At 39.8% G+C, this 22,598-nt stretch overlaps 1 protein-coding gene across 1 annotated transcript in view; it reads left to right on the forward strand.

Moving 5' to 3' along the window:
* Nucleotides 1–1,884: 1,884 nt before the first annotated feature.
* Nucleotides 1,885–22,598, forward strand: part of Dennd4a (DENN domain containing 4A) — a 104,206-nt gene continuing 83,492 nt past the window's right edge. The window contains exon 1 of the mRNA XM_027411361.2: nucleotides 1,885–2,140. The gene's annotated coding sequence lies outside the window, so the exon portion shown is untranslated. The remainder of the gene's footprint in view (nucleotides 2,141–22,598) is intronic.

The raw sequence follows: 22,598 nt of genomic DNA on the forward strand, positions 1-22,598 counted from the left end.
CTGAAATCAATAAAAATAATAAAAAGATAGCAAATAACATTGATCTGTACAGACAATTATACCTTATAACAAAATAATATGTAAAATGCCAGGCATAGTGATGAATGATTTAATCCCATTGCTAAGGAGGCAGAGGCAGTCAGATCTCTGAGTTCAAGGCCAGAGGTCTACAGAGTAGGTTCCAGAACAGCCAGAGCTACACAGAGAAACCATGGAGAGAGAGAGGGGGGGAGAGAGAGAGAGGGAGAGAGAGAGAGAGAGAGAGAGAGAGAGAGAGAGAGAGAGAGAGAGAGAGAGAGAAAGGTTGGATATCATTTAATAATTTTCAGTGAAATTAGTGTTTTCTCTCCACAATATTATGTGATGCCCACAAATTTTTAAACAATCTGAACCATATTTAGTCAACTCAGTGTTGAAGAGGCTCAAACTTAGATTTAAAAAAAAAACTTTCTGTTAGGTGTTCTGGTTTATATGGTGTCTGGAATATAACTACAGACATCATCCGACACCACTCTCTGTTCCTCACTCCGTCGCTCACTATTTACTATTCAGTGGGTTCAGCCTGCACTTAGAATCAAAGCCGGTCTTGTTTCTGTGCCTTTCTAGGCTTTGTACAACTGAGCCCTCAACTCCTTTCTCCCATCTAATGTAAGGGTTCTCCAGGCAAAACACATTTCCCAGCAACACGGATTCCACTCAGTTCTAAAAGCCAAGCCCCTCCCTATTGCAGGTTCTGTGCGCAATCTTTTTGCTTTACCCAATTCTCCAGGGCCTTTCTCCCTTTACTGGTTTCATCAGATGGGCATACCCTTGACCACTCTGGTTTCAAAAACCATCCTGTTATTTTCTACCCAGAATTCTTCCTGTAACCTTCATGTTTCTTCTCCAAGTGCAAAGTATGTTTTTCGTTGTGCTTCCCCCACTAGACTGCAAGTCCCTGAAAGCAGACCTTTTCTGGTTCCCTGACTATTGTGTACCCTCTGCTGGGTTCTCCAACAATGTTGTCTGAATGAATGAGTACAAGAGAAGAAGTGGAGGTATAAAAAATAAAACCTCAATCGTGGTTAGTAAAAAGGTGAAGCCTGCTTTGCATAGATTAACTTGAACCTAGAGGGATTTCTTTTTTAAAGGTCTTATTTCTTCTTTCATTTGTCCTTGTAACAACAGCTAACATCATTCAATACTTTTAGGCATACACTGTAGCATTTCTGAGTAACCTTTATTATCCTCATTTTTCAAAGGCAACCTGCCAATAGCCATTAACGGTGGAGCCGTAGTCTGGTTTAAGTAGGCCATATCCAATTAATCAATGTAATGGACACCCCTTCAGTCAACAATAGGTGTTTTATCAAGGCGCTTTTCAGAGAACCCCTCTGAATTTCCCCCTTTCTCTGACCTTCTGTCTCGGGACTGAAAGCTACTGGTGGTTGCTAATCGCTCAGGGGGTTTCCTGCAGAATCCGAGTGACTCCGGTGGGCGGTTCTCAGCTCAGACCGCTGCACCAAGCTCCAGCAAGCTAGGACTGCAGGCAGTGCAGGGGAGGAAGGAAGAAATTGGTCGTCGGCCAGAGCTGGATCCTTGTGCCTTGGGATGGTGAAAGAGGAAGATACAGTACGCCTTGTTCACACTCGCCAGGGGCTCGGGATCTCCCTTCCAGAAGGGGAACCACGACGCGTTTCCCCAACTACACCCCGCGTCACGAGCCAGCCTGGGCCCGCCCCGCCCCGCCCCGCCCCGCCCTGGACCCGCCCACTTGCGGGGGTCCTCCTTAGCCCTCTCCCCCACGACCCACTCCCTGAGCCGGCCCTCTCCTGCCCCTCGGGTCAGACTCGGCCTGTGATTGGCTTTCGAGGCCGCAGCCCCCGCCTCCTTGCCTTTTCCGTCACTCCCAAGATGGCGCCGGCCGCGGCGGGTTTGGCGGCTGGCGCTGGGGAAGGAGGCGGAGGCAGTGGCGACCGCGCGGGGAGGGGGAGTCCCGTCTGACTGAGACGGCAGGGCGGAGCGCCGGGCCGGGGGATGAGCTAAGCGGGCTGCAAGCGCCGCGGCATTCAGCCCCCTCGTGTCCCGCCCGCCGCGCGTGGAGGGATCGGACCCCGCGCTTCGGGCTCTTCCCGGCGCTCGCGCGGGGGCCGGCGGGGAGGTGAGTGGCGGGGGAGGCATCGTGGGCATCGGTGGCGTGGGGAGCTGTCACGGCCCTGAGGAGGTGACTGGCAAGGGGGACGCCGAGCAGGGCGATGGGACTCGGAGGGCCGCTAGGCGCGGGCAGCTGCTTGGAGGGGGCTCCGGCCGTCCGGGAGGATGGAGACGCTGATGGGGCGTTTGCGCGCCTCCGTGTGGGAACGCGCGCGTGCTCCGGGGGTCTCCTTACAGACTGGCCATTCGGTGCTGGCCTGGGGCTGTTGTTGTTGGGGTTGTGGGGCGGGGGCGGACCAGGGGGAGGTCCTGAAGCTGGGATTTTGACAAGCCAGTTACGTAAGGTGGCTTCCCCGAATCCCACCTGCTCCAGGTTTCAAACCCGCGGAGGGGGCTGCTTTCCCGCGGCTGCTTGGCTGCTCAGCCTGATGCCCGGGCCCTGCCGGGGCTCAGGTTCCACGTGAGCCCGGACAGCGTCCAAGTTGGACAGTTTTTTTTTTTTTTCCTTTACTGGGTGTGTGTGCAATTCTTGGTCATCATCACTCCTTTTGAAGTTTATCTCTTTCTAGGGTGGGGGGGGAGAAAAGAGAGGGATCAAAAAAAGCTTGTGACCTAAAATTGGGTCGCAGCGATATCTCTTCATTATGGTGCTTTTAAATGACAGGACGTACTGGGAAATTTGGCTGTTGTTGCTCCAGTGTGCTTTTCATTCAGACGTATGGTTGGCCTCGGAGCCATAGAGAGGGTTTGTATTTGTCTTACAGGACAGTTATTTCTTGTTTGCAAAGCGGGACAGGCATCAATCAACAGGCTTGTATTTATTTGAGGGGAAAGCGGGTGTCAGCCAACCAGTGACACAGAAATTGTATCACTCTGTGAATATATTATTCTTTTAAATGTATTAGACATGAATGGAAAGGATAGCCCCGGCGTAAAAGAAACAGTATTACACGATTACAAGCTTTTGTTTAGTGTATATACACAGCCTCATTCTATTTTCTGCCTACCCCGTTCTACCTCGCCTTCCTCGGGGGAAGGAGGTGGAGACACCTGTAAACATCGTAGCCCAGGTTACACTAAGCTATTGTAGTGCATTTGAGATTATTATAAAAAGGAGTCTCTGGGGGACCTAAGATTGGTTAATAAGTAAGGATTCTTGGACAAGTTGTTCAGTTTATGTTTGTAGAAGTTCTGGGATACAGCTTCTGAAAAAGTGAATAGAATTTCTGATATATTTGAACCCTAATTGAATTTAAAATAAGATTGTATTTGATTTCTTTTATGGGGATTTTGTTTTGTTTGGGGTAGACATTTGAGGCAGCTTTTCGTTTTCACAAACTCCCTTTGAACTGCAGCTCCCAGCAAGAGTCTAGAATAACATATAGTTAACATCATCATTCTATATATGTTACATAATTCTCTTTTTTTCCGAATGATTAAACACAGACCTACTTCGCTGTGGAATGTTGAAAGAATGTGCTTGTGAGGGAAGTTAATTGATCTTGACACCCGCCTAATATTCAGGATAAAAAGGAGCAAATTTTGGCTTGCATTTGAAGCTAAAGTGCACAAGTTTACATTTTTGAAGTTTGGTGAAGCGGTATAGCTTTTCTGTCTGTGCTGGCTCTCTTAGCTAGGAACCTGGCGCTGATTTGAGCTCTTCCACAGGAATTACCACCCGTTTAAGTAGTTATTTATTCTTAAGTTCATGGAACTGTTTGCCCCATTTCTGACAACTTGAATACTATTTAATATAATTGTTATATTATGAGAATATATTAAGAGAATTATGTAACATATATAGAATGATGAAGTTATATGAAGGAAGGGACAGAGTATATCATATTAGTTCATTCAGAAAACAGTAAACATGTAACAAAGAAGAAAACAGTATTTTCTTTCTGTGTGATACAAACTGTATTAACTCTAGTTGTTTGTAAACTCTTAAGCCTTCTGCTTATGGGAAGCCTAGTTTTTCATAACCATCACTAAAGATAGTGGGTTGTTATGTTACAGATCTTTCCTTCTTGTTTACACTGGTGTCTCATAATTGTAAGCAGAAAACATAAGTGACTCCATCAGGAAAATGGACTTGATATTTCTATTTTCTCCCATGTCAGAGACCTATCTTTTCAGTATCCAGCCTTTCCTGCCAGAGGTAGAAAAAGGAGATACTAAAGAAAAACTTTAGTTTTTTTTTTTTTTTTAGTTTTTTAGTGAATCAAGCGTTCTTCCTTTCTTTCTGTTCCCTTTACCCCTAGTTGGTTTTCTATTCAGTAGAATTGGTGGGGTAGGGCGAAAAGAGTCCAGCTATATTTTATTACTATATATCATCAATATCATTTTGGAGTCTAAAAGAGCAGTGTAAAGCTTCATATTTTAGACAATATTTTGGCCTGGCACTTGAAAGCCTTCAGCCTCAATCATGTTAGTGCTGAGATTATAGATATGTGTCACCACGTTCAGCTAAATTATTGTTCTTATAATCACAAAGTGGCATCAAAGAGTTAGAAAATACTGAAAATCTAAAGCGCTCTTGCTTCAACAAGGAAGCTGCCTTCTTCTTAGCAGAGTGTGTGTGTGTGTGTGTGTGTGTGTGTGTGTGTGTGTGTGTGTGCGCGTGGATTGCATCTGTGCGAAGTAACTTCTGGGTTCTTTTTACTTCTAGCCCTAAACTGCTCTATGTTGACAGTGCCACCTATTGATAATGAACTCGTTTTTTTTTTTTTTTTTTCCTCATTACTTTATTAGTTGTTAGGCAATGGCATTGGGATGTTTAAGAGATACCAATATTTTGCTAGTTACTGAGGATACAAAGGTGAATAAAACATGACTTCTGCCCTCCAACCCTGCCTGAGAAACTTTGTTTGCTTTTGGGGCCATCAGTACATGTGTCCCCTGCTTTTCCTGTCTCACTGCTAATGCTCGATGGGATTTTTTTTTCTTCTGATATTCATATCTTTTTGTAACTTTCCTAGTGGGAAACTGTTTTGGGTTTTTTCAGATACATTTTTGGAACATATTTCATGTTGAAGTGTGTTTTTTAAGTAAAACCTGAAATATGGAGATCAGAAATTTGTCTTTAAACCTGTGGTAACTTTAGTTTGATGTGTGTGTGTGGCGGGGGAGGGCCTAGAAGTTGGCATCAGATATCTTCCTCAGTCACTTTATTTATTTATTTATTTATTTATTTATTTATTTATTTGAGACAGGTTCTCTTAGTGACTACTGAGTTCCTGAGATCAGCTTTTCTCTGCCACCCGCCCAGCATTGGGGAGACAGATCTGTGCCACTTCACTGAGTCTTTTATGTGGGTGCTAGGGTTCAAAACTCTGGTCCTGTGTCTGGGTACTAGGTACCCAATGAACTACCTCTCCAGCTTTCTTACTGGTCTTGGAGACAGTTTATCCCTTGAGCTTTTCAGCTTCTTACCTCCTCTTCAGACAGCTGTAATTATAAACATGGCTGTCATGCCCAAGTAACTGCAAGTGTTGTTTGTAGATGAGACATTTTTCTTCTTGGAAAGTTTTAAAAATAAACCCAATTACCAAAATATGTAGTACACACCCACATGCCTACATAAAATGTTGACATTTTTCATTTTTGCTTCAGATACATATTTAATATAAAAGAACTATGTATATCACAGTTATCACACTGAATTCTAAAAGAGCAATATAGAAACTTTATACTTTATATGAAGTTGCAGTCTTTTTTGTTCCCTTCACTTTCATTCCTCTCCATCTCCTTCCCGCTTAGTAACCGGTATAATGAATGTAGCATTGGTCAGGGCCTCATGTAGATCAGGCTGGAAGGAAGACTGTGTTGGCCTTGTACTCCTGGTCTCACTGTCCCTTCTTCCCCAAGGCTGGAGTTACAGTGTAGCACCACCACATGCAGATCTACTGAGTGCTTAAGAACAAAGTATTTTGTCATCTGTGTGGAAATGCCATGATGAAACCTGGTACCTTGAATGTTAACCTGAAATTTTAATAAGAAAAATAAAGTATAGATTAGGGCCATACTTCCATGGTTTGAACCTTTGAAAAAAGTTTAAATTGTATTTTATGAGAATGAGTGTTTGGCTGGCATGTATAACTATGCACTAAGTGCATGTCTGGTGTCTGCAGAGGTCAGAAGAGGGTGTTGACTCCCTTGGTACTGGAGTTATCGATAGTTATGAGCTGCAAAATGAGTATTGGGAACCAAACTCAGGTCCTTTACAAGGGCAATAAGAACTCTCAAACAGCTGAGCCCTTTCTTCAGCTCCCTTGATTTGAATCTTGAATTTATTTAATGGTTTTATAGTTATTTAAACTATATCCTTAGTGCCCTTATCCTATCAAATAGGATCAACAGAAATGTCCATTTCATAAGGTTTTTATAAAAATTAAATGAGTTTATTTACATAATCTTGAAAAAAAAACATTTGTTAGTTTGACTGAGAATAGCTCCCAAAGGCTCATATATTTAAAGACTTAATCCACAGTTGGTGGAACTGTTTGGGAAAGATTAGGAGTTGTGGCCTTGTTGGAAGAGGTGTGTCACTGGGGAGTGGTTTTGAGGTCTCGAAAGCCCATGCCATTCCCAGCTAGCTTTCTCTCTTTTTGTCTTGTGCTTGTGAATCAGATGTAAGCTCTCAGTTACTGTTCTAGCACCACACCTGCCTGATGCCATACTCCCTGCCATGATGATCATGGATTCTAACCCTCTGGAACTATGAGATTTCAATTAAATGCTGTCTTTTGTAATTTGTCCTTGTCATGGCAATAGTACAGTAATTAAGATAAACCATGTCAGCTGGACATAGTGGTGCACACCTTTAATCCCAACACTCAGGAGGCAGAGGCAGGCAGATCTCTGTGAGTTCGAGACCAGCCTGATCTACAGAGTGAATTCCAGGACAACCAAGGTTACACAGAGAAACCATGTCTCAAAAAACAGAAAATAAATAAACAAACAAAAAAAGATTGTGTGTGTTTTTGTGTCTGTATGAGTATATGTTTGAGTGTGTGAAAGGGTACAGCTGTTTGCAAACTCAGTTCAGAAGAGGTTGTGAGGTGTCCTTTTCTGACACTCTGCCTGTTTCTTTGAGGCAGGGTCTCTTCTTGAACCCAGGAATTGTGTTTTCTTGTCTAGGTAAGCCCCATTGATTCTTGTGTTTCTATTCCCCTTGAATCTGCGGTTACAGGCATGCATGGGATGTCTGGCTTGTTAGGTGCTTCTAGTATCTGAACTCTGGCCCTCATGGTTGATCAGCTAGCACTCTTACCTGCTGAACCATCTCCCCAGCCCCATCTTTACGTATTTTCTACTTGGCCTTTTTCTTACTTATTTGAAAAAGATTGTTTTGCTTATTTTAAAATATTTTCAGGATTATTTACAAATATTAGAGAGACCTTTTCTTTTTCCCTCCCTTCCCCCCCCTCCCTCCTCCTCCCTCCCTCCCTCTCCCCTCTCCTCCCTCCTTCCCTCCCTCCCTTCCTTTTTCTTTTTTTGATGTTTTTAGCTTCTTGGAACAGTTACTGTGGATTGATATTGCAATGCCTTATCTAACTTGTCATTTTCTCCTCAAACTTATCCAAGCTGAACTTATTTACTTTCATAAAGTTTTGCTTTTATTTTGTGGTATTTCAGAGATATCACGGACCACTATTGACTTCATAATTCAAGGAAAAGGCTTTTAGTATACAAGTCATTCTTGTCTTTCACTCTCATTTTTTATATCCTCTTATTCACTAAAATCTCTATTTACTTATTTATTTTTTTGTTTCTCTGTGTAGCTTTGTCCACTGTGTGGACAAGGCTTGCCTCAAAATCACAGAGATCTGCCTGCCTCTCTCTGTCTCTGGAGTGCTGAGATTAAAAGTGTGTGCCACCACCACCCTGCTGAAATCTCCATTTATCTGGGTATGTGTATCCTAGGCTGGCATCCAACTTACTTTGTAGACTAGTTAATTCCTGATCCTCCTGCCATTACACTCAACTTATTTGGCAAGTCTTTTTGACATAACTTTTTATTATACTTCTTTTTTTATGTGTGTGTGTGTGTGTGTGTGTGTGTGTGTGTGTGTGTGTGTGTGTGTGTGTGTTTATGGGAACATGAATGTGCCTGAATGTGAAGGTCAGTGGACAACTTGCTGGAGTTAGTTCTTGTCTTCTACCTATGGTTCCTAGAGTTTTAACTCAGGTCTTCAGGATAGGTAGCAGGGGCCTTGGTTGACTGAACCATCTCTCTGTCCATTAAATCATTTTGAATCAGAACTCCTGTAGCATCCTTATTCCAATGCTTTCCTTATTAGGAACTATTTTCTTTTCACTGGTTTTCTTGTTCTTAGTTTTACCTTCCTGAAATTCACTTTTTCAAAATTGTCAGAATGGTATGTCTAAAACACCAGTTGAAAATTCCTCACTTGTCAACTGGATGAAACCCGAACTCCTTACCATGTCATTAAAATTTTCTATGATTTGGCCTCTGTCTGTCTCTCTAATCTTAACTCTTATAATTTCTACTTTCCATTTCCATTCTAGCCTTATAGCACTCCATATTGATGTTTCCTTGAATATATGTGTTATTTCTGGAGTGTTGCATTGCTGCTGTGGTTCTTCTGCCTGGAATACTGTCATTTCCCCCTTCCTTTTTATTTTGTTTGGTTAAGTCCTTTATATCCTTTAAGAATCACTTAGGGTCTTGTTACTTACCCCAGACAGGCTTCTCAGATATGGATTATTGGGTCTCTCCTGGAATAATCCATAATTACTTTGTTATATTTCAAGCTCCAGAGAAGTCACTCAATGAAAATTAATGGAGGGGGCAGAAAGATGGCTCAGTGGGTAAAGGGTGCTTGCTGACAAATTCTGACAACCCAAGTTTGACTCCCTAGGACCTGCATTTTGGAGGTAACTAACTCTAGAAGGTTGTCCACTGACCTTCACTGTAACACACATGCACACACAGAAGATAAACAAACAAATGTAATTTTAAAAAGAATTTGTTGGATCGTTTATTGTTGTATGAGAGGGATTACCAAGATGAGTACCCAAGGTCAGTGGGTATGGGATTGGAACCTGGCTTTGCTTCTGTTTCTTTGTACCTCATTTTCCTCCCATGTGAAATTGGGAAAAGGATGCATTTATAAAGTTGTGACATTTAGGTTTGGTAATGCAGCTAAAGTGTTCGAAACATTATCTGGTACCTAGTGAATAATCTATCAAACTATTGTTGACTTTAGAGTATTTTAATTTATGTGTCTGTTTCAATCATTAGGTTTTGAATTATCGAGTGAAGGAACACACCAAGGAAATCTGTATCTTACAGTGAAAGATAACATTTCTAACTTTTCAGAATGTCCTGAAAAGTTGAGTCTAAGTCCCCCTTTTCTAGCAACTGCAACATTTGGCATCTTGCCACACAAGTGAAATTGACATTGATGATAATTAGCATTTTTTAATTATACTACATAATTGGTTGCTTATTTAAAATTCAGCATGTTTTGCTTAGAAGTTCTGCTAGAACTCTAGGAATACCATTTACTTTTAAGCTTCATTTAGTTTTATTTGGCATTTAATCAACTTTTGCAGATATGGATTAAGGTGTGAGGGGGCTGAACAAATGGGTAAAATGAGGGTCAGACATTGTACTTCTGAGCCAAACATGTCCACTATGTCTCCACTATTTGTTTTAAAATAAGTTATCAGAATATTGAGCAATTTCAGTCAGATGTAATTTCAGTAATCAATTTCCAAAGGTAATGTAAGACATTAGAAATGATCAGTAACCTGTCTTCTTCCATTGTTGCAAATGATTAAGACTTGTTTACTTATAGTCATTTTATTCTTTCAGAATCCTTTTCTTTTACCTTAGCTTAGCATTCCTTATTTTGTTCTGAATACCAAAACCATCTGTATAATCTTGGCAAATTGATAGAAGTCCTGTTTGTTTTATTTTTATCTCTGAGCTTGCTGTTAAATTTATAGGTTTTTCTGTCTCATTGTTTTGATTATATGAAAGTAAGTTTGTCTTCTTTTGAACAACATAGGAATAGTACAAAATTACTGGTATTCATTCCTCTTCAGTATCCATTTGAAAATTGTTGTTATAGAAACTAATTTATTTTTCTAAAAAGTCTTAAGTTTCTAAAGGAAAATTCTAACTGTTATCAAATTAATATGGAAATCTTAATGTATCAGTTGTGTTAGAAGCTAATACCATATAATGATTGTGGTGTTGGGAACTGCTTTTTTAAAAGATCATTGTCTTAACATTAAATATTTTAGTTGAAGACTCTTAAGTATCATGTTTTAAGAGAATGGATGTAGGTGAATAGGGAAAACAAATTATATTTTGGTTTGTTAAGTAGAACTGGTTCTTATCAACAGAAAAGTTGACCCTCACCCCCTATTTAGTCAAGATTATAGTTAAGTGATACCATTTTTTTTTGTAAAAAATTATTTGAGTTGATATGGTGGCACATACCTATAAGATTCCAGCATAGTAGAGGCTGAGGCAGGAAGATGATGAGTTCTAGGCCAGTCTGACCTATATAGTGAGACACTGTCTGAAGAAGAATTAAAACACACAACACTCTCTCTGTCTCTCTCTCTCTCTCTTTGTCCCTCCCTCCATCCCTCTATCCTTCCCTCCCATCCTTCCTTTCTCTCTGATCAACTAAGCTATAAGATATTCTTCAATTTTCCCTGGATGTCAGAACTTTGTAATAGTATTTTATTTAAATATGTAAAATTTTTAAAAATGCAGTGTGGGGATTGCCTGGGTACCTGGACTTGCTAGGCAAGTGTGTTATCATTGAGCTTTGTAATAGTATTTATTCATGTTGCTGTGTAGCAATAATTTCAATGAAGCTGGATCCATGAGCTTTTGTTTGAACCTGTTCTCATTGATTACTACTTGTCATTCTTTTAGGCTAAGGAGTGATTGAAGTTTCTAGTTTCATAGATATTTTAAAAAATAAGACTCTTTTTCTGATTAACTGATATTTTAATATTTTTTGTCTTTTTAAAAGAGGCACAGTCTTACTACGTAGCTTTGACTGTCTTGACGACTCCATATATAGGCCAGGCTGCTTTTCCCTCCTCATGAATGCCTGGATTATGAGAGTAAGATAGCATGCTCATAACCTGTTTATGGGTTTTGAGGGTTGTTGTTTGATCAGCTTTCTTTTGTTTGTAGGCAGTAGAAACCATATGCAAACTAACTCACTCAAAATAGGAATTAATGACAAGGATACTTGGGATTTCATGGCATCTAGTGATAGAACAACCAAACTGCCAAAAAAGCATGTGACCAGGAGCTGGACCCTCCCCAGTAGTCAGGTACTCTGAACCAGCATGATTCCCATGCTCCCTACTTTTTCACTTTATTTTGTCTCTGCATGTTGTCTTTTACCAACTTGTGTGGCTAGACATGTCTTCTGACTCTTATTTTGAGACAAGGTCTTCCTAACTTGGCTAGCCTGGGACCAGATTGGCCTCCGGCTGATATTAATCCACCTGCCTCTGCCTCCCAGTGCTGAGATTAAAGGCCTGTGTCTCTTTGTCAGACTGTCTTCTGACTTCTAAATCCATATATTGTCTCATGATTCTGTGATCTCTAAGAGGAAATCTAGTGTGAGGCAAGTATTTTCTGCCTGGTCTAGTCAGCTATGGCAAACCAAGGTTTCACAACTCTCAGCCCTAGTTTGTGGAATAGGATAGGACATACAGCTTCCCAAAGACAGGTTTGTCCAACAAATAGACATCCTAAAAGCTGCTGGTTACAAAAGGATACCAGATGATGAAGAATAAAATTAATTTTAAGTGAAATTAAAAGAAAACTCTCAGTGTCTTTACATAATACCAAAAACTTAAAATTCTTTCACTCCCTATTCATAGGTTATTATTATGAAAGCCATGAACTTTTCTCCCAGTGGAGGTAGAGATACCCTTTTAGCTTCTGTGTATAGAATTTATAATTTAACTCATTCTAGGAATACCTGTATATTAATATATGCTATCTTTAATATATTAACTTCTAAAAAGTATCTCTGAGTTGTAGTCTTACTTTGTAGCTCAGGCTGGCCTTCCACTTATTATGTAATCCAGACTAGCTTCCAGATTAGACTCCCCCTTAGTGGTGTCCCACTATGTCTGGTCTTAATAACATTATTAATAATCATGACCTTTTTTTAATTCCAGTGCTAAAGAGTAAACCAAGGAAATTCTAGGCAGTACTCTACCACTGAGCTATATCCCCAGTATGATATTCCTTATTTAGCAAGCATTTATTTACTGCCTATAAAATGCCAAGGGCATGCTAAGACAAGTATTTACAGAGTAGAGCAGTATTATTTTTTTATAACTTTACCCTTTTATACATCCAAATATGTAAGTACACAGTAGGTACTCAGTAAATGTTTATTAAATAAAATAGAAAAATCTCCTCTTGATCAAGGCCCTAGGAAATTGTTTTTTCTTTTTTTTTTACATTTTTCTTTTTTAAATTTTTTTAAGTTTCTTTTTTTAATATTTTATTTATTCATTATGTATACAACATTTTGCTTCCATGTGTATCTGCACACTAGAAGAGGGCACCAAATCTCATAACGGATGGTTGTGAGCCACCATGTGGTTGCTGGGAATTGAACTCAGGACCTTTGGAAGAACAGTCAGTGCTCTTAATCTCTGAGCCATCTCTCCAGCCCTAATTTTTTTATTTTTTTTTTAATTTAAATTAGAAGCAAGATTGTTTTACATGTCAATCCCAGTTCCCTCTCCCTCCCCCCTTCCCTACCCCCTCCCCCCACTAATACCCTACCTATCCCATACCCTTTCTGCTCCCCAGGGAGGGTGAGGCCTTCCATAGGGGATCTTCAGAGTTTGTCATAGCCTTTGGGATAGGGCCTAGGCCCTCCCCTGTGTGTCTAGGCTCAGGGAGTATCCCTCTATGTGGGATGGGCTCCTAAAGTCCATTCCTATGCTAGGGATAAGTACTGATCCACTACAAGGGGCCCATAGATTTCTGAGGCCTCCTCACTGACACCCACGTTCATGCAGTCTGGATCAGTCCCATACTGTTTTCCCAGGCAGTATTATTTTTTTATTCTCAGAGAATTCACACTCCTGTGGAGAAGAGTGGATGTTCAAAGATCTTCTTAAATTATTAGTGTAATAATCATGTAAAGTGTATATAGTATACTCTTGAAGCTCAAGACTAGAAAATGGCAGTCTTTCCTAGGAAAGCACAGAGCAGAACTCATTTGATGTGAGTGTTCTGGTGGGAGGAGCTGAATTTGAATTTCAGAGGTATCCAGAGTTATGTAAAGGGGAACTCTGTACAGTGAAACCCAAGTGAAGTTTTGCATCATTTAACTTAATGAAACTGAAATTAAACTGTGTTTCCAAGCTTGCCCTTGACATGTCAGTAATTATAGCCCCTTTGAAAAGACATTTGTAGATTTTACAATACTCAGCTATCTGTTCTCTAGCTTTATGCCACCTTTGAGAGTAAGATGTCACCAATAGCTTCCTTTTAGATTCTTTTATCAGAATTTTCTAGTAGTTGGTTGATTGGATTGTTAGTTTCCTTTTGTAATTATGTTTCCTGTTCACACGTAGATCTTTTATAGAGTGGGAGTTAGACTGAAAATGAGAGAACTTATAAAATTTATAGAGAACATAGTTCCTATCAAAGTAAATGTTGAGGAAGGTGGGGACCAGTAATGGTGAAAGTGATATATACTTAATGTAATGATATTTACCTACTGAAAATGATATATACTGAGAGGTTCCTCTAAAATGAACTTCAATACTGGAAATTTATAATTTTAGAAAAAAGATCTTTTCAAGTTTTTTTGTTTGGTTGGTTTTGGTTTTTTGAGACAGGGTTTCTTTGTGTAACAATCCTGACTGTCCTGGAACTCTCTTTGTAGACCAGGCTGGCTTCAAACTCACAGAGATCAGCCTGTCTCTGCCTCTTGAGTGCCAGAATTAAAGGCATGAGCTACCACTCCCAGCTCCAAACACAATTTTTTGTTTTGTTTTCTTTTAAATCTTCCTACCTTAGCATCTTGAATGCTGGGTTTACAGGTATGCACTACTATACTGGTCCCATATGATTTTATATCAGTTTTCCGCTGTGCAGTTGGCCCTACCATTATGCAAAAATCTATACAGAAGAATGCCTTGTGCTTCACTACTCTAGGTACTTGGTGGACACTTTTACTTCCTTTATGCATTCATTCATAATTCCTACTACCCTATCGCAGATAACCAAACAAAACGACCCCTTCCCCCCAAAAGAGCCCAGATTTACTATTCTGAGAAGTGACTGAGGAGAGAAGGGAAGTAACAGGCCAGCTTTGTAGTGGTAATGAGGGGTGGGGTGTGTGTGTGTGTGTGTGTGTGTGTGTGTGTGTGTGTGTGTGTGTGTGTCTGTGTCTGTGTCTGTGTCTGTGTGTCTGTGTGTCTGTGTGTCTGTGTGTGTGTCTGTGTCTGTGTTTCAGCATGAAGCTCATAGAGCAGACTCAAATCTGCTGACAGATGACAATATCACCATTGTCATCCAAGTCAGAAATTGTGGCTTTTTATTCCTTACCACAAAATCAAAAATTATTTGAGTTTTCTTACTTTAATCCTTAAAATGTGCTTCACTACCTTTCCCACATCATTTAAATTATATTTAGATGTGCTTTGCTTGTTTGTTTGCTTTTTGAGATAGAGTCTCCTTCTTGTGGGTGATAGACTGACAGCTCATATGCACACATGACCCAAAGAACCCTAAAAAAATGGTTTCTAACCTGTTCTTGCAGTGCTGGCTCTAGATTTAAATTCTGTGTGAATGCATTGAATTGACTGGCCAGTGTGCCTGTTCCCAAAGTATGGCAAACAGGTATCTGGCCTTGTGATTGGTCAAGGTTCTATGATTGGTTCTAGAGCCCACTTTCTTTCCAGACACATTTGTCAGGTTCTCTAAGTAGAGGAAAGGGCTAGCTCAGGTCTGGACGGTGAAAAGTAAAAATGGCACCTGTTCATTTCAGTAGTCATCTGGTCAGTGAGTACATACCAGAGCCATGATACTGGATCTCTAAGCCTTTCACCATCAAGCATTCAAGTGGTCACTAATGTTGCTCAAACCTAAATCAGTGCAAAGCCATAAAGTAAGCAAAGGATAAGCATAGCCAGCCTTTCTGGGTATCTAATTATTTAAGGTTCCTTGCTTGCCCCCTTATATAGTCCCTGAGCAGAAGCTTTGGTTTGCCTGGCAGTCCAACACTGGGTGAACTGGGATTTGAACTTTGTTCAGATGATTCTAGAATGCACAACTAACTGCTATATTAGAAAAATAAGTTAAGTTTTTATCCATTTCTAAGCTGCCTTACCTGTCAAGTATAAGGTTTTACTATAACCACTTTGGGAAACTGATATTATCAAAGTTGAACATGCACATACCCCAGTGCTAGTGATCTCATTCTTATTTTTTTAAATATGCATTTATGTGTCAAAAGACATATACAATAATTTCTATCTACCTTTGTAATCACACTGGAAACAAACCAGATGTCCACTAACAAAAGAATAGATAAAGCTGTTCAAAATTGTGTAAAAAATGTCATTAAAATGAAAAAAATATACAGAAATGAAAATAAACAACCTACTGCTACACAGAACAACTGTGTCTGATTCTCAAAAACACGCAAGCCAGCCCCATACACCACCCCAGCATAGACTGTGTCAGTCCTTCCATGTTCCATTTTTGTAATGTTCACAAAGAGAGAAATCTAGCATTAGAATTCAAAATGGTGGTTCTCTGGAAAAACTGGAGGGGCTTTCTGTTTCTGGCAGTACTGTGTTCTTGACACTGAAGGTATTATAATGGATAATGAGGAGTCTTGCAGTTATAATTTCTTTATGTTTGTTACACTTTAATTAAAAAGAATGAAAATGGGGCTGGAGAGATGGCTCAGGACTTAAGAGCCCCTTGTTGCTCTTGCAGAGGACTGTTGTTTGGTCCCCAGCATTGACATGGTGGCTTACAAGCATCCCTCACACCCCTTTGAGGAAATCAGATATCTTCTTCTGACACTTCTGTAGCACCCACTTACACATGTTGTTTGTACATAATACATACATCAAGACACTCTTACACAAACAAAAAAATCAAAATAATAAAAACAAAACAGGCCTGTGCATGGACTAAATTGGGGAGCCCTCAGGTTCTGTGTTGGGTTTAATGTGTGTGTGTGTGTGTGTGTGTGTGTGTGTGTGTGTGTGTGTGTGTGTGTGTGTTTTAGAAAGAAATTGTTAGCATTAATTAGATCTTCCAGAGCTGTTCATGACTCCTAAAAGGTTAAGAGCCCACATCATGTATCTTTAAAAACATACATATACATAAAAGTTGTTATTTTATATATTTTATTGTGGATAGCACATTTTTAATCATGAAATAGAACCTGGCCTCTAAGATCAGACCCTCTGCTTTGGATCCTACCCTTTCACACTTTCTCAGGAGAGGGTAAAATAGGGATGAAGGCCAGAGAGAAGATGACTGTAAAAGCCTGAGGGGCTGGAGAGATGGCTCTGTGTCATGGACCAGTTTCCACTCTATTTCCCTCCCCCTTTCCCATTAGAGTTCCTCCTAGGATGATTGTGCTTCCTTGCTTCCCATTGTCTTCATCTCATCCCAGTTGGACTTCCCTCACAATAACACTTACTGAAATGACTCTGCTCAAGTTCATTGTGTTTGGATGCTTGCTAAATCTAGTATCTCTTAGGATGGAAGTGGGTGAGAATGCTCAAATGTAGGGATTGGTTTAATCATGGTTCTCCTTTCATGTTACGTTTCTGTCATGGACCTGTTGGGGGCTCTGATTTAATTGTACGTTTCTTTGTTTCCAGCATCTTCATTAGCTTCCCCTCTCCTCTTACGCATCCATCCTAATATGGTCATGATATCATCCCAGATATCTTTGGAAACCATAGTGTGATTTGGATGTGCATGTGCTTTTAAGTCATGTCTAGGCTATTTTGCTTTGAACTCCCTTCTGATTTTTAACTGTTCTTATTCAACACTAAATTTCTATTACATTTTTATTTCTTAGTTTTGCTTGCTACATGACATTCGTGATTTGCCACATTTTAAAATTATCCCTTTAATTACAGATATCATGGTTTGTTTATTTATCCACTCAACAAATATTGACTGCTGTTCATCAGGTACTGCTGTCAGTGGTGTGAAGCAGAAAATTCCCAAACCTCAAAGAACTTTGACAATCTTGTGCAAAGAAAGAGAATAAAAAAATACAGCAAATAAAATATGTAATATAATGGATAATAGCTGAGAATAGTGGTACACACCATTAATCCCAGCACTTAGGAGACAGAGCAGGCAGATATTTGTGGGTTCAGGTCCAGTTTGGTCTACATAGCAAGTTCCAGGCCAGGACCCTGCCTCAAAAACTAAACACACACACACACACACACACACACACACACACACACACACACACACACACAAGCACGCACACACACGCTCATGAGCGTGTGCACCATCAATATCTGTAGTTACTGGCTGTGCAAAAGCACAGGAAAGCTTTTCTTCTTTTGTCTGACTATAACTTAGTATGTATTGTTTTCCAATAACTTTCTCCAATAACTACTATCCTACTGTCAGGCTCTATGAAATCATCTCAAGAATGTTTTATTATTTAACAGATAAACAAAAATAATAAACAAAAATTAAAACAAAGTTTATCTTAACAGAATAAAATTAGTCTAGGAAGGCTGAGGCAGGAGGATTGCCTCAAGTTCAAGGCCAGCTTGGACTACACAGTGAGAGACTGTCTCAAGACAGTCAAGACAGACAAGACTGGGTAGTGGTGGCACATGCCTTTAATTCTGAGTAGGCAGAGGCAGGCAGATCCCTATGTTTGAGGCCAACCTGGTCTACAGAGTGAGTTCCAGGACAGCCAAGGCTACAAGATGAAAACATGTCTCAAAAAAACCAAACCAAACCAAACAACCAACAACCATAAAATCAACACTACCACCCCCATCCAACAAATCAGTTTTAAGTAACTTCAGAATATAAGAGGAGTCATTCTAATTCACAGTGCTATTAACACTTGTCAAGTGTACTCCTTTTCCTATAACATCACCACCACTGGGTTTGATCGTTTTTATTCATATTTTTCAATTTAATTTAATACCCCAAAGTCTATAATTTTTTGCAGGATTCATGGTTCTTCCAAGTATTTTAGTATTTGTATATTTTTTTCTCTCTCTTTTAAATTAAACAGTATGTGGGTGTTTTGCCTGTATGTGTATCTGTGTACTTCATACATGCCTAGTGTCCACAGAGGCCAGAAGACATTGCATCCCTGGAATTAGAGTTGCAGACATTCTAAATGGATGGCACAGAACTGGAATCAAACTTGGGTCCTCTTAACCATGGGGCCATCTATCTAGCCCCCTTTTATTTCTTTTTAACATTATTTATTTATGTATATGTATCTATGCATATACCTCAGTGCATCTTTCTCCAAAGAGGAAGCTTGTGGGAGTTTTCTCCTTTAACCATATGGGTCCTAGAGATGGAATTCAGGATTTTGTCTTCGCTCTCTTTTTTTGCCTTTCCAAGACAGAGTTTCTCTGTATAACAACAGTCCTGACTTTCCTGGAACTTGCTTTGTAGATCAGGCTGGCCTCAGACTCACAGAGTTCCACCTGCCACTGCCTCCCGAGTGCTGGGATTAAAGGCATGTGTCACCACTGCCTAGCCGTTTTTGTTCTTTTTGGTGTGTGAGAAAGGGATTCTTGGACCCCAAGCTGGTCTCAGACTCCCTATTTAGCCAAAGATAGCCTTCTCCTTCTGCCTCTCTCTGCTCCCCAATACACTGTTATCACAGACAAGTATAAGATGCCTGCCTCTTAGTAATTGTGTTTCTGCTTGAAGTGTTTGTTTTAGTTTTTAATCATCTAAATGCCATATAAAATTTTTTAAATTACATCAATCATTATTAGCTGGAAGGGAAAGGGAATTCTCAAAATCTGTTTCATGTATCATGTTTGTTACAGTTTGAGGGTGGTGATGATGGAAACAGTTTTTTAAAGTCTTAAAGCCTTTGTAAATGGATGGTGACAAATTGGTAAGAAATTAGAATGTTCAACATTGATCAAATGACAGAATTCTAATTTATATTTAAAGCAGAATTGGGCTTCTGTATGGTTTGTTTACAGCTGTAAAAAGAGGAATGACCAGATACTGTGTTATCTGAGAGAAACAGATCATTCCGCTGTTGATGACAGTTCACATTAGCTCCCAGTTAGCAAATGCAGATGCTAGTCCAAAGAGGAAGTAAAAAGTTAGAGTTGTAGGGGTCGTGTGCAAGGGGGAAATTAAGTAAAAGAAGACTGTGTAAGAAAGGAAATTTAAAATCAGACTTCCTTTTTATGCTGTCACCAGGACACTTGGATTTCACAGACAGTGATGGTTGCAAATGGACTTTCAGTGTAAGATTGGCAGCTGGCTTTTGTTATTTCTAAGTAATCTTAGATTTCTTGGTGGCAATAGTAAATTTCAGTATTTGTAAGAGAATATGTGTAGCATTAAAAGTTCCCGTATGTGCCTTTTCCTCATACCACTGTAGTCACTTTTCACCTCTCTACATCCTCTTTTTTTAAATGATTTAATTAATTAACTACTTTTTGAGATTGTGCTGGGCATCTAACCCAGTGCTCTGTGTGTTGTCAAGTGCTCACTCCCTGCAGAACTATGTTCCAGCCCTTTATTTAATCCATTTATACCACCCTTTCCCTCCTCTTCCTAATTCCTTTTAAAAACTTTATTACATTTTAATTTTATTTATTTTATTTGTGTGCATACATGCCATGGCCTAGAGTGGAGGTCAGAGGACAACTTGTGGAAGTCAGTCTCTACTTCTACCACGTGGGTCCTGGTAATGGAATTTAAGTCATTAGGCATGGTGGCAGGCTTGCTGAACCATCTATCTTACTGGCCCTCTTTTTTTTTTTTAATTCTTCCCATATCTTTTTTTTTTTTATTTTTACAAAATTATAATTTCACATGTCAATCCCTTCTCCCTCTTCCCCCCAATCCTCCACCAGCTCCCTCCCCCCTCCACTCCCCATAGAGGGTAGGGACCTATGGTGGTGGGGGGATCCCCAAATTCTACAACATCATTCTGGGCCGGGCCTAGGCCCTCCCCCATGGGTCCAGACCGAGAGAGCATCCCTTCATGTGGGATGGGCTCTTCCCATATCTTTTAATTCAGCTTCTTTCTTTTTTCCATTTACTCTCTGGTCTTACTTTTGTTATTCGTTGCTTTTCTTCTCTTTTGTCACGTTTAACTTGAGCGTTTATATACTAACTTTTTGACTAGGGAAGCCTAGCTTCACTAACAAGCAGTAGTTTCTTCAAGGACCCTCTTCTCTTCCATCATTGAATATGAAGTATAGTGTAGCAGAACTCCAGAGTAAAAATCATAGATTGATTTATTTGGTTATAGGCAGACTAGTATACTGTAATTATGAAATTTCTTCAATTATAAAAGGAATAATTGAAACAAAATCTCCATGGACTATTCTCACTAAAATCTCATGATCCTGTGATGTTTCCACTTTCCAGTGTTCCCTACTGTTTTGACTTCACTCATTACTAAATGTTCAAACACCTGGCATGTGTTTCTAACTGCTGTAATAGAAGACACAGAAATCATAGCAGTCTTTGAGTTGCCTGTGGTCTATCTGGAGACAAGTGACTGTACATTAAAATTCAGTATTTTCAGTCTGCTCCTGTACTGTCAAGAACAGATCCATATTCCCAAGACAATACTAGCTACTTCCTCTCTGGACTAATTACCAGCCAAGGGGCAAAATTACCCTTGAACAGAAGATGACTTCTGTAGTTCTTTCACACCTGGTTCCCACTGCAGCTGTTCTGTGGCATCTTCTGTTGCCTTTTTGTTTCCAGTCTGTAGTTTTCTGTAATGGGAATATTTATCTGAAAGCTGAGGAGGCTGGTCTTCATTGTGAGTGGCTAGATGGTCAAAAGGAATGGGCCCTAGCTGACTGAGTGATAAGAGCGTTCTGTGCCATGTTTATTTCTTGTACTTTAGTTTGTTTCTGCACACCTGTTGTTAAGGAACTGTTGCTTTATGAAACATCTTTTACTTTCATGGGCTGTATGTAGGGATGGAGGTGGTGTCTGAAGGAAAGTGTATGTGGTTAGGAGAAGGCGCCATGACATGTGTACTTCTTGTGCTGGAAGTGCATTGTGTCTTGACTAGTGACAGGTACATGACACATATGCATCAAGTCTGCATTGACTTCAATACACACATATACAAACGAGTATTAGTCAAACCTAGGTAATAAGACAAGTTCATTATTATTAGTGTCAATGGTTGTGTAAGATGTGCTAATGGGAAAAACTCAGTAAAAGGAATTTCAGGTCCCTCCCTCCCTCCCTCCCTTCGTTTACATTTAAACTCCCATACGTTTAAATTTAAACTCTTCCTTTATAACCATCGATGTGCTTAATAAATAGAGCTGACAAATGCCTCTTTCTTATTTTCTTTTGCATGTATGGAAAATGTTACTTCTGATAGCAGAAGAATACTTTGCAAATACTTCTGTATTAAATAGAAAATCAGTTAATTCTAATAATATCTCAAGTGGGTTTTTTTTTTACATAATTCATAGAATCAGAGTAAAATTTTGAGAAGTTTATTTTATCAATGGAAATGTGATACTGGGAATGTGACAATAGATTAATTTAAAAATTTAACATTGAAGGAAATGATACCTGGATTTTGATTTTCTTGTTTGTTTGTTTTGGCTGTTCTGGAACTCTCTCTGTAGACCAGGCTGGCCTCAAATTCACAGAGATCTGTCTGCCTCTACCTCCTGAGTGCTGGGATTAATGGTGTGTGCCACCACTGCACAGGTGATACCTGCTTTTTGAATTCTGATACAAGTATTGTTTAGTGGAACATAAAGTCATGGTCAAACCAGTATTATTACTATATTAAAGAATTCATATGACAGAAAATAAATTTGGGAGTCTGGTAAGATGTCTTCAGAGTGTAACAGCACTTGCTGCCAAGCCGAACCTGAAAACCAGAGTGTGATCCCTGAAACCCATATAATGGAGAGAGCCAACTCCCATGAGTTGTCCTTTGATCTCCACTTATGCACAGTAGAATGCACACACACACACACACACACACACACACACACACACACACAGAGAGAGAGAGAGAGAGAGAGAGAGACAGAGACAGAGACAGAGACAGAGACAGAGACAGAGACAGAGAGAATAAATGCTTTTTTAAAAAAAGAAAATGTATTTTGAATTGGTTTTGGCACTGTCATCATTCGTAATGATATCTAAACAAGCTGATATCCTATCAGGCATTAAAAAATCACATATATAGTATTTTCATTCAAAA

Source organism: Cricetulus griseus, chromosome 4 (genome assembly GCF_003668045.3).
Source record: "Cricetulus griseus strain 17A/GY chromosome 4, alternate assembly CriGri-PICRH-1.0, whole genome shotgun sequence".
NCBI classification, from domain to species: domain Eukaryota; kingdom Metazoa; phylum Chordata; class Mammalia; order Rodentia; family Cricetidae; genus Cricetulus; species Cricetulus griseus.